Source organism: Sinocyclocheilus rhinocerous, unplaced genomic scaffold, assembly GCF_001515625.1.
Source record: "Sinocyclocheilus rhinocerous isolate Xijiao unplaced genomic scaffold, SAMN03320098_v1.1 scaffold433, whole genome shotgun sequence".
NCBI classification, from domain to species: domain Eukaryota; kingdom Metazoa; phylum Chordata; class Actinopteri; order Cypriniformes; family Cyprinidae; genus Sinocyclocheilus; species Sinocyclocheilus rhinocerous.
The window spans coordinates 430,051-443,224 of record NW_015627897.1 but is presented as its reverse complement, the minus strand read 5'-3'; the positions used below and the strand labels follow the sequence as shown (position 1 = coordinate 443,224).

At 35.2% G+C, this 13,174-nt stretch overlaps 1 pseudogene; it reads left to right on the top strand.

Moving 5' to 3' along the window:
* The window catches only part of LOC107737011 (elongation factor-like GTPase 1), a 157,178-nt pseudogene extending 150,918 nt beyond the window's left edge, over window positions 1-6,260 (top strand).
* Window positions 6,261-13,174: the final 6,914 nt, after the last annotated feature.

Below are 13,174 nucleotides of genomic sequence, written 5' to 3'. Positions count from 1 at the left end.
TTTTTATAAAAAAAGAAGATAAATATATAAAGTAGATTTAAATAGAATAGAAAGTGCTAGAGTTAGAGGGTCAAATAAAGGTGGAACAGATGTGTTTTTAGTCGTTTCTTGAAGATGGTTAAGGACTCAGCTGCTCGGATTGATTTGGGCAGGTCATTCCACCAGGAGGGAACAGTTAATGAAAAAGTCTGTGAAAGTGATTTTGTGCCTCTTTTAGATGGCACAATAATACGCCGTTCACTTGCAGAACGCAAGCTTCTAGAGGGCACATAACTCTGAAGTAATGAATTTAGGTAAATGGGTGCAGAGCCAGTGGTGGTTTTGTAGGCAAACATTAATGCCTTGAATTTAATGCGAGCAGCTACTGGTAGCCAGTGCAAATTGATGAACAGAGGTGTGACATGCGTTCTTTTCGGTTCATTAAAGATTAATCTTGCAGCGGCATTTTGGATTAATTGTAGAGGTTTGATAGAAGTGGCTGGAAGACCTGCCAAGAGAGCATTGCAATAGTCCAGCCTGGATAGAACAAGAGCTTGAACAAGGAGTTGTGTTGCATGTTCTGAAAGAAAGGGCCTGATCTTCCTAATGTTGTATAAAGCAAATCTGCAGGACCGGGCAGTTTTAGCAATGTGGTCTGAGAAATTCAGCTTATCATCAATCACAACTCCAAGGTTTCTAGCTGTTTTTGAAGGAGTTATGGTTGATGAGCCTAACTGGATGGTGAAATTTTGATAAAGTGATGGGTTTGTTGAAACCACAAGCAGTTCTGTCTTAGCCAGGTTGAGTTGAAGGTGATGGTCCGTCATCCAACAAGAAATGTCTGTTAGACATGCTGAGATGCGAGCAGCTATCGTTGGATCATCAGGATGGAATGAGAGGTAGAGTTGAGTGTCATCAGCATAGCAGTGATATGAAAAGCCATGTTTCTGAATGACAGAACCTAGTGATGCCATGTAGACAGAGAAGAGAAGTGGTCCAAGTACTGAGCCCTGAGGCACCCCAGTAGCTAGATGTTGCGACTTGGACACCTCACCTCTCCAAGATACCTTGAAGGACCTATCTGAGAGGTAAGACTCAAACCACTGGCGTGCGGTTCCTGAGATGCCATTTTCCAATAGGGTTGATAGGAGAATCTGGTGGTTCACCGTATCAAAAGCAGCAGACAGATCCAGCAAGATAAGTATAGAAGATTTGGAAGCCGCTCTTGCCAGTCTTAGGGCTTCAACAACTGAAAGCAAGGCATGTGTCGAGTGTCCACTTCTGAAGCCAGATTGGTTGCTGTCCAGGAGGTTGTTCTGTGTGAGAAAGGCAGAGACTTGGTTGAACACAACTTGTTCAAGTGTTTTTGCAATGAAAGGTAGAAAGGAATCCGGTCTGTAGTTCTCTAAAAGAGTTGGGTTAAGAGTGGGTTTCTTAAGAAGTGGGGTTATACGAGCCTGTTTAAATGTTGAGGGAAAAACACCAGTTATATTTATATTTGTATATTTTATATAGTATCTGAATTCATACAATATCTTTAAGTGATTATTCACTGAAAATACTTGCGAATGCATTAAAATATGATGCATCATATACATTCAGATTCGTCAAAATGTGCCAGTTTTGAAATGTATCACATCAAATGTTATTGTTTATCACATATTTCATGACTCATCAACATTGATGTCAGATCTGGGTTGATTGGCATTTTGAAACACCATAGATTTTCTGCAAAAGATATATATAGGAAGACAAAATCTGCATTCTCTTCAGAATGTCACATGGGTTTGAAATGACATGAGGGTGAGTAAAGATTGATTTTCTGCTAAATTCACCCTCTAAGCAGTGTTTTGTCACCCATGAACATGATTTCTGACTGGATGTGTTTTGTACGGTGGAATCGGGGCTTTGGAGATGGTTATTGATATGTGGTTTTGCGGTTGCACATGTGTCCTCCTGCTAAAGGCATTATACGGATCCGTTTCAGGGTGACTGATGTGTCAGGAAATGAAGTAGGGTGAGCAGGAATTATAACTGACAGGAGTCTTATAAAGTTGGTCCGGATAGGTCCGGACTGTCTCGTTCTCTCGCTCTTTCTCCGAGAGCCGCAGAGTTGAAAAGGTGCCAAACGCAGGACGCTGCACCATTAGTGTGAAAACTCAGCCATATCTCAGAGAACCTACACACTCTGTCTGACAGTCTGCATGCGTGCATGTGTGTGTGGGCAGATGTCAAGCTCTGACAGCAGCACTTCCATTGAGTGTGTGTGTGTGTGTGTTCCCTACTGTGCGGAGAGCCCATTAGACACCATTAGACACATATGCCAGGGCCGCAAATCCACCCTCGATCTGTCTGCCAAGCGTCTGCCCGCCCCTGCCATGAGACACACACACACACACACACACACACTAATCAGCGCCGGCCATGAGTGAGACACATGCAGGTCAACATAATCTAATTGTGCGAGATGGACAAAGAAATGGACTAATGTGTGTGTGTGTGTTACACTGGGCAGTTGTGCGATTCAGGCACACAGTTGGTGTCATTCAGTGTTGGAGCTGCTATCAAACACACACTCCACCCCGTCGTGGACAGCGGCGGACGGTCGCTCATTAAAACCTTCCGTCTCGCTACATTTCCATTCACTGGATGTCGTTTATTATGTAACAGTTATCAGATTCTAGCGCAATCAGCATAATGACTGATTGAACAACAGAACAACCTTGAGAGTAAAAGAATAACTGAATAATGAGAGTTTTTTTTTTAATTATTGAATGTTTTGTTTAATTGATAGAAGAGCATTGCTTGGAAAATTTTATAGCAGTTGCTTCTTGAGCAGCAAATCAGTATATTAGAATGATTTCTGAAGGATCTTGTGACACTGAAGACTTCAGCTTTTCATCACAGGAATAAATGACATTTTAGAATATATTCAAATAGAAAACTTTATTAAAAATTAAGTTATTTTAAATTGTAAAATATTTCACATTTTTGCTGCTTTTACTCTGTTTTTTTTTTTATCAAATAAATGCAGCCTTGGTGAGCATAAGAGACTTCTTTTTTTTATATGGATTTATTTATAACACAGTTTAAATGGCCAAATATTGACAGTATTAATACTTAAATTGGATATTTTTCTTAATATTAGTGTGTTCTGTGTATTTTATGATAATTAGAGTTTTGAATCGTTAGCATAGCTGTTAATGGCATGGGCCTATATATATTATGCAATACAGAAAATTGTCAATATAAATAAAAATGGACCACTAACCAAATATTTGTGTGTGTAATATAGTCTACTATTAAAACGTTTGGGGTCAGTCATTTTTGTAACATTTGTAAAAAAAAAAATATTTTATAACATTTTGAATGTTTCTACTATTACTTTTGATCAATTGAATGTGTCCTTGCTTAATAAAAATAATAAATTAATTAATAATTAGAAATAGATAAATTTTTATTCATCTTAAAAATCATATTGAACCTAAACTCTTTTTTAAACCCTAAAAAGTGTATTATAACAGGGTAACGTAAAGTCTATTTAATTTACTACAGAAAAGTAATTATTATTAAAAACAGACTATTCTAGCCAATATTTGTATTCTGTATGTTTCTCTGACTTCTCTTAGGATACTGTATTGTTATCTTAACAACACGCTACCTATTTGAATTAACAGTGATTTGATTTTTCTCATGCAGAATGCTATTTGTGAGTTGCAGATCATGTAGAACGTTCCAGATCAGTCATTTGTGGGGTTTCGTGACAGTCACAATGCTGTCGGTGCAGCTAGTAAGAGCATGTGTGTTTGTGTACACATCACAGACAAATGAAAAGTGCCCTGTCACTTGTTGGGCTGTGCTTGAGTGAGTGCACACACAAGACAAAAGCTCTTTAGTGGAGGGAAAAACAGGGATGGTAACCCAAGCTGTCAGGTCAACGGAGAAAGAGAGACAGAGACTGATAGCATAAGACAAATGAGAATAAGAAAGCAGATATCGAATCAAAGAGCAGCACTCAGGAAGCTCTTTGCTGGTGCTCGACGGCCGTTTAAATGCTAATCGTCTGCAAGCTGGTTCTCTTCTGATCCGCCAGTGATGCTCCTGAAGCGCTGGACTGGTTGGGTTTGTGGGCAGCAGTCGATGGCTGTGTAAATCGGGCCGTTGTTGGCCTCTGCCATCTGTCCCGAGGTAACGGAGCCCACGCCGTGGGGCCTCTCTGGGACCAGGTGCAGGGGCCCCGCTGGACTCTTACAGTAATTGTACCACTCGCACTATTGTCTGAGCATGAGGTCATATTGTGTGGAAGTGTGTGTGTGTGTTGCTGCAGGGATTGCGTCATCCGTCGAGCACCTGCTCCCAGTGCTGTATGTGTATGTGTGTGTGTGCTGGTACATGCTCACGCTGTGCCTCGTATAATGACCATTATGTGTATCTCTTCACAGCGGACAATTGCGTAGTCTAGTTCTGCCCTGGAACGACTCATTTTCTTTTTATAATGAGAGAGAGGAAGACAAAGGGATAGAAATATTGTGCTGCCAATTCCATCCTGTCTGACTCACAAATTAACTAAACACTTCAAAAATGTGCCTTCACTTGTGATAAAATTTAGGTTTTAAATTCTGAAAATGAGTAGCACTTTACATGGGTGTGTACTTTACATATGACATTAGGGGTGCTTGTTTTAACCGAAATCATAGCAGATTCGCATTAATAGTAAACCAATATACAATTTAATCAAACATTAGCTCAATGCGATCAAAGGTTATTTAGCAATTAATATAACAATGTTGTAGGCATGTGCTAATGCATATTCTAATGCAGTGAATTACATTCTGAGATATATATATAGAGAGAGAGAGATAGTGTGAGAGAGAGATATTTACTTATTGTATAATCATATTTTACAATCATGTGCTTATGCTCATTTTGGATAATCCAGTGAAGTGTGTGTATGTATTTATTTATTTATTAATCATGTGTTTATGCCTTCTGTGCTTAATATAGGAAATTATAATAGATATTTTTATTTTCTTCAAATAAAATGCATGGTTATTCATTCATTCATTCATTCATTCATTCTATATTTAGTAATCATGTGTTAATGTTTATTAAATTAATTAATTACATTGCTTTTTATTTATAGTTTCTATAATTTATACTTTATATAAGTTTATTTATATATTTATTTTTAATTCAACAATAGTAGTAATGCCAATTTTGGTCATTTTAGACCATAATAATTTTATAAATACATTTAATATAGATTTAATTTTATATATTCTAGATAATCCAATGAATTAAATACCTTAAAATTTCTAATTCAGATATTTTTGGATGATCCAGTGAATCCAGTAGTTCATCTAATTTATTTTCTTTTTTTATTTGGAACTTTATGGATGTAAATATCATCTATTATCTCATAAAAAAACTGTAATACAGTAAAACTAACATTATACAAGGAATGGTTAAACTGATAGTTTGGTTTGGTAGTCATCATCATCTTAACTCGTTTGGGCTGCATCACAGTTTTTGCATTTCCTTTTTTGTTCTCAAAAATAACGTGAGATAACGTGAAGCAGTCCTGTCATGCAAATGCATGTATCGCAATACAAATAGTGTTGCAGAATGTATACCGATTGCTTGGTATGTCTGAAGTTCACTCGAATTTGTAGTACTTCATTAAACATGATGGTGCCTTGGAAGAAAGAAAAATGTTTCAGTCAGTTGTATAAATTAAATGAAAAAAATTGCATATTAATGATTTGTTGTTTATTAGATGCTTTAAACAAGTGTTGCAAATCTGTATCCACAGCACAGAAGTCATTAACATTATGTGTGTGTGTGTGTGTGTGTGTGTGTGTGTGTGTGTGTGTGTTTTAGGTCATCAGCAGTGATCCATTCTGGGTTCCCACCACTGAAGAGGAGTACTTACACTTTGGAGAAAAAGCAGACTCGAGCAATCAGGCTCTGAAGTACATGAACACCGTTCACAGACGCAAAGCCCTCTACGTGGAGGAGAAGATCGTAGAACATCTCTCAGCAAGAACAAATAAGGCCAGTGATCCCCACTCATGAAACACGAGCAGAATTAATTCAGGAAACCCTTTCTTATGTCAACTGTTGCTTTAAATTCAGTGCAACGATATACTGTATGTAAGAATGGTTTTGCACAGTTTTTTAATTTATTTAATTGTTCTGCTCATGTTTTATGAAAGAGCTTCATTAACTTATTTGGTGTCTCACAACCACTCCTTCATTTGACTTTATAGAATCAGTCTCTAATGACCAACCAATTGGCTGAAACTGAGCAGATAGTGATTCAGTCATGTACTTTTAAAACCAGTTTAGTTTATAACAGTCCAAGGTTTCCTTAATAATGGATCTCATGATTTCCTATTGCAAATTGGTTGAGAAACCAATGTTTAAAATGTTAATGGATTCAGTGACTGAACCTCATTTACTAATATCAGTTCAATCTGCTGAGACACTTCAACTACAACTGAACATTTCTGCGTTATATATTAATCTGCACTCATCTATTGTACAATTGTGCTGTGCTATTAAGCAATTAAGCAATTGCAGCGCACTCTGCAACCTAATGTTGTAAATATCATACAGCAATTGAAGTCAATTACACAGTTCGAGACGTTTTTGGACCAGACTGAAGGAATAGATTGTCTGATTTGCGCTGACTTTGGTAAACACAGATGGATTTTTCTTCTTGTTTTCCCATCACGTGTTCTTAAACAACCGTTCCTTCCTCAGTTATCTAGGACAGGATTAAATTCTACAAGTAAAGAGACGTATCTTCTTGCGTGTTTGGGATCTTGTGCTGGGGTCTGCCGTTGCATAATTTAAGAGTCCTCTTGAAATACAGTTTCAATTAGTTTGAAGTGAAGCGGCCCTGAAATGCATCCCACCATCGCTCCCTTTTGGTTTACAAACGTTTAAACCCTTGATTTAATTTGTGTGGAACACAGCTTTAATGGCGTTGGGAGAAGGATTTGAATTCTTTAATAAGAAAGAGCAAATATCTTGCAAGGAGCTCCCAGAATACTGCAGCCTACAGAATACTACACAAGTGTGAAATCACTACCAAGATTTAGGAAATCAACTTGACTGAACACACAAGCTGCTGCCTCTGATGTGCAGAATGTTTTACGTTTCTCCGTTCTGGTTGAATGATCAGTTTGTGCCAGTGCATTTTAATTGCATCATTGCTTTTATTTTCTGAAATGTAGTCATCTACCTGTTACAATCGTAATGTTTATTTGAAATTAATATTATTTTTATCTTACAGAATTATTTATATTTACATATTATTATTATTTGTTTCAATTTGGGCTGTCAATCAATTAAATGTGACAATTAAGTTGTTGTTTTTATTAATTGCCCTAATTATTATTATTATTATATGTAAATATAAATAATTATATAAGATAAAAAATCATATTAATTTTAAATAAACATTATTATTATTATTTATTTGCATAAACATTATTATTATTATTATTACTATTATTATTAATAATAATATTGTTAACAATTTGTTACAGTATGTTAGGACAATTAATAAAACAACAACGTGATATTGACATTTAATTGATTGACAGTCCTAATTAAAACATAATAATTCAATAATAATAATAACAATAACATTATTATTATTATTATTATTATTAACAACATGTTATGTTAGGACAGGTAATAAAACAACAACTTGATATTGACATTAAATTGATTGGCAGCCCTAATTAAAACAAATTGCCATTAATAATTAATTAATTAAAATAATTATTAATTATTTTCATTATTATTATTATTATTATTATTACTTGCATGTTTAGTGCAATTCGTAAAAACAACTACTTGATATTGATATTTAATTGATTGACAGCCACTAATTAAAATAAATTAAAATGTGATACATTTCTTTTTTTCTCTTTTCAGGTCTAAGATGTTATTTCCTTTGATGTTTGTTTTCTTTTAATTAGATTACAAAAGTTGACAGATAATTGAAAAACATTTTTTTTTAAATAATAACAGCAATAAATAATTTGTAAAAAAAAAATGAAGTGTTCATATTACACTATTATCATATTTTTTATGTATTTTTGTTACTTTGTGCTTTGAACATTTCAAATTTGGGTATAGATGATGTTGATTGTATCCAATAATTCTTAACAGAGTCAATCCTGAATGCATTTTAGAGTTTTTATCTAAAGCAAATTGCACTTTCATACTTTTTCAGCTTGTTATTTGCAATGAAATTAGCCAAGGAAGCTGGCATGACAATGAAAAAAACACCAACCAACCAACCATACAACCATGACTATAATTGGCTCTTTTATAGTATTTTCCCATTAAATAATAATATTGACTTTATGCATGGATCATAATGCAGCATTCTGAAGTGAGATCCTCTTCAAAATGATTCGTCACACGCATCAGTAGCTGGCTGATCTGAAGCCTGCGTCTCACAGCACCCAGCGCTGATATTCCCGTCGCGACGACTGATCCCAGATCAGTCACTTCTGCAGCGGAGGGAAATGACCTGCATGTTGCATTTAGCTAATGGGGCTAATTTAGTGGAACGAATGGCTTTAGTCAGCAGAACAGACAAAGCCTTCAGATGCTGCGGATAAAACTCTTAACCAATGCAAATGGCAAGTTCCACTCAGGCCTTCACATCTATTAGACTCCAGAGCTTATTTACGGCTCTAGACTCGTCATACTGGCCATGTGGGGGGAATTAGAGAGATGAGATGGCATCTGGAGAACACTGTCCACTGTCCTTGACTGTCCTGTTTTTCAGAAGTGAAAATCACATTCATTTTCTCTGTAGTGAACTTGACTTTTAATGGTGATGCATACGTTTTTTTAAGACGGAGTCACTAAAAGCTCTGAAATTGTAAGGTGATATCTACTTCTATCGAAGCATGTTTTTAATGTGTTTTGATTCTTGATGAAAATGTCACTACCCATAATTCTAAAGAGAGATTCACCAATCAGAGAAATTGCCGTTTCCATGGAAATTTGGTGGTTAAAGAACTCACCAGGGAGTTCCATGAAGCTCTGCTAATGATGTGATCAAGTCAGTTTGAAAGAAGTAATGCTTAAGTGTGCACTTATTTAATCAAAAATACAGTAAAAATAGTGACATTTTATTAGAATTTAATATAACGGTTTACTAGTTGAATATATTGTAAAATGTAATTTATTTCTGTGATGCAAAGCTGAATTGTCAGCATCATTACTCCAGTCTTCAGTGTCACATGATCCTTCAGAAATCATTCTAATATGCTGATTTGCTGCTCAAGAAGCATTTATTATTATCATCAATGTTGAAAACAATTGTGCCACTTAATATTTTTTGGAAACTGAAACATTTTAAGGATTCTTTCATGGATAGCAAAAAAAAAAAAACAGCATTTATTTAAAATATTATTATTAATTCTTATTAGTTTAATGTGTCCTTGATGATTAAAATGATTAATTTCATTAACAAAAATCATACAGACCCCAAGCTTTTAAACAGTAGTAGTATACATCTAAATATTTTGCAATACATTTTAAATATCGTTCTATTGTTTGATTGTTATTGTTTGCTTACAATAATGACTTTTGGTCAAAAGTATTTATATTGTACCATTGTTCTTATGTTACATCAGTTGACTCCAAAACAATGCTTCATGGGAGAAAATTCATTCCGTTGGTCTTTTTTTCTCATGCACAAATACCTTTTTTTGCTTTGTCCAAATTTGCATTGTTATTCATCCTGTTTTTGTTGTTGTTTTTTTAAGAAAAATTCCTGTGCAGAAAATAAACAAGAAAAACACAGCTTTTATGCTGTATACCTATCATGCCAATAAACATGTGTAGTGATTTTTTTTTTATTAACCTGTGTATCAGGAGTTTAATAATGGTCATAAGTAGTATTTTTGCAGTGAAGTAAATGAGACCAAATGGAATTAGTGAATTTTACAGGGTTTAAATGTGTCTTCAATTCACAACAAGCACTATCGAATCTGTTTGTGGCTGTTTTTAAAGGTGAAATGTGTCTTTTATGATGTTGAAATACTTCCATATAGGTTGACATCCTGAAGAACGAACACTGGGACTCTGTGGAGCTTTTAAAACATTACAGCAATAGACTTGACCAGTGCCATCTGCTTTAAATGTATTATTAATAATAATCACTTCTGCCATGTTATGTGGTTCATTAGCTTAAGCGCAGTCTGTTGCCAAGCAGCACAATGATGAAAGCTGACTCTTGTAGCATGTTGAGTTGAATTGTCGTGTGGTCACAGGTGTGAGCGTCTATAGCATCAAACGCCGCTCATCCAGTCAGGCTTTAGAGCCGAAAGCTCCCGTTTTATAATAAGACATATCAATGCAGTTTTATCTCCAACTGAGGAGCAGCTGTTTGCTGAAAATCATGTTTTATAATGTTGATAAGCTTATTATTATCATATTTTTTATGTATTTTTGTTACTTTGTGCTTTGAACATTTCAAATTTGGGTATAGATGATGTTGATTGTATCCAATAATTCTTAACAGAGTCAATCCTGAATGCATTTTAGAGTTTTTATCTAAAGCAAATTGCACTTTCATACTTTTTCAGCTTGTTATTTGCAATGAAATTAGCCAAGGAAGCTGGCATGACAATGAAAAAAACACCAACCAACCAACCATACAACCATGACTATAATTGGCTCTTTTATGGTATTTTCCCATTAAATCATAATATTGACTTTATGCATGGATCATAATGCAGCATTCTGAAGTGAGATCCTCTTCAAAATGATTCGTCACACGCATCAGTAGCTGGCTGATCTGAAGCCTGCGTCTCACAGCACCCAGCGCTGATATTCCCGTCGCGACGACTGATCCCAGATCAGTCACTTCTGCAGCGGAGGGAAATGACCTGCATGTTGCATTTAGCTAATGGGGCTAATTTAGTGGAACGAATGGCTTTAGTCAGCAGAACAGACAAAGCCTTCAGATGCTGCAGATAAAACTCTTAACCAATGCAAATGGCAAGTTCCACTCAAGCCTTCACAGCTATTAGATTCCAGAGCGCTCTAGACTCTCTAGACTCGTCATACTGGCCATGTGGGGGGAATTAGAGAGATGAGATGGCATCTGGAGCACTGTCCTTACTGTCCTTGACTGTCCTGTTTTTCAGAAGTGAAAATCACATTCATTTTCTCTGTAGTGAACTTGACTTTTAATGGTGATGCATACGTTTTTTTAAGACGGAGTCACTAAAAGCTCTGAAATTGTAAGGTGATATCTACTTCTATCGAAGCATGTTTTTAATGTGTTTTGATTCTTGATGAAAATGTCACTACCCATAATTCTAAAGAGAGATTCACCAATCAGAGAAATTGCCGTTTCCATGGAAATTTGGTGGTTAAAGAACTCACCAGGGAGTTCCATGAAGCTCTGCTAATGATGTGATCAAGTCAGTTTGAAAGAAGTAATGCTTAAGTGTACACTTATTTAATCAAAAATACAGTAAAAATTGTGAAATTTTATTAGAATTTAATATAACGGTTTACTAGTTGAATATATTGTAAAATTTAATTTATTTCTGTGATGCAAAGCTGAATTGTCAGCATCATTACTCCAGTCTTCAGTGTCACATGATCCTTCAGAAATCATTCTAATATGCTGATTTGCTGCTCAAGAAGCATTTATTATTATCATCAATGTTGAAAACAATTGTGCCACTTAATATTTTTTGGAAACTGAAACATTTTAAGGATTCTTTCATGGATAGCAAAAAAAAAAAAACAGCATTTATTTAAAATATTATTATTAATTCTTATTAGTTTAATGTGTCCTTGATGATTAAAATGATTAATTTCATTAACAAAAATCATACAGACCCCAAGCTTTTAAACAGTAGTAGTATACATCTAAATATTTTGCAATACATTTTAAATATCGTTCTATTGTTTGATTGTTATTGTTTGCTTACAATAATGACTTTTGGTCAAAAGTATTTATATTGTACCATTGTTCTTATGTTACATCAGTTGACTCCAAAACAATGCTTCATGGGAGAAAATTCATTCCGTTGGTCTTTTTTTCTCATGCACAAATACCTTTTTTTGCTTTGTCCAAATTTGCATTGTTATTCATCCTGTTTTTGTTGTTGTTTTTTTAAGAAAAATTCCTGTGCAGAAAATAAACAAGAAAAACACAGCTTTTATGCTGTATACCTATCATGCCAATAAACATGTGTAGTGATTTTTTTTTTATTAACCTGTGTATCAGGAGTTTAATAATGGTCATAAGTAGTATTTTTGCAGTGAAGTAAATGAGACCAAATGGAATTAGTGAATTTTACAGGGTTTAAATGTGTCTTCAATTCACAACAAGCACTATCGAATCTGTTTGTGGCTGTTTTTAAAGGTGAAATGTGTCTTTTATGATGTTGAAATACTTCCATATAGGTTGACATCCTGAAGAACGAACACTGGGACTCTGTGGAGCTTTTAAAACATTACAGCAATAGACTTGACCAGTGCCATCTGCTTTAAATGTATTATTAATAATAATCACTTCTGCCATGTTATGTGGTTCATTAGCTTAAGCGCAGTCTGTTGCCAAGCAGCACAATGATGAAAGCTGACTCTTGTAGCATGTTGAGTTGAATTGTCGTGTGGTCACAGGTGTGAGCGTCTATAGCATCAAACGCCGCTCATCCAGTCAGGCTTTAGAGCCGAAAGCTCCCGTTTTATAATAAGACATATCAATGCAGTTTTATCTCCAACTGAGGAGCAGCTGTTTGCTGAAAATCATGTTTTATAATGTTGATAAGCTTATGAAGCCCTGGATCTGCAGACCTTCAGTGGAACTAAAGCTGCAGCTGATTGTTGTGTAAAAAAAAATGACGAGATGTCATACTGTTTTATAAAGTTATTTTTACTGTTTTGAGTCATTTGTTTTGAACCTGTTTTGTTATATAATGTGAGATTTATTATTCATATTTTCATCCGATTCAGTAATGTGGGGACGGTTGCATAAACACAGTCATTATGTTAAAGGAACACGCCACTATTTTTGAAAATAGGCTCATTTTCCAACTCCCCTAGAGATAAACAGTTGAGTTTTACCGTTTTCGAATCCATTCAGCCGATCTCCGGGTCTGGCGGTAGCACTTTTAGCTTAGCTTAGCATAGA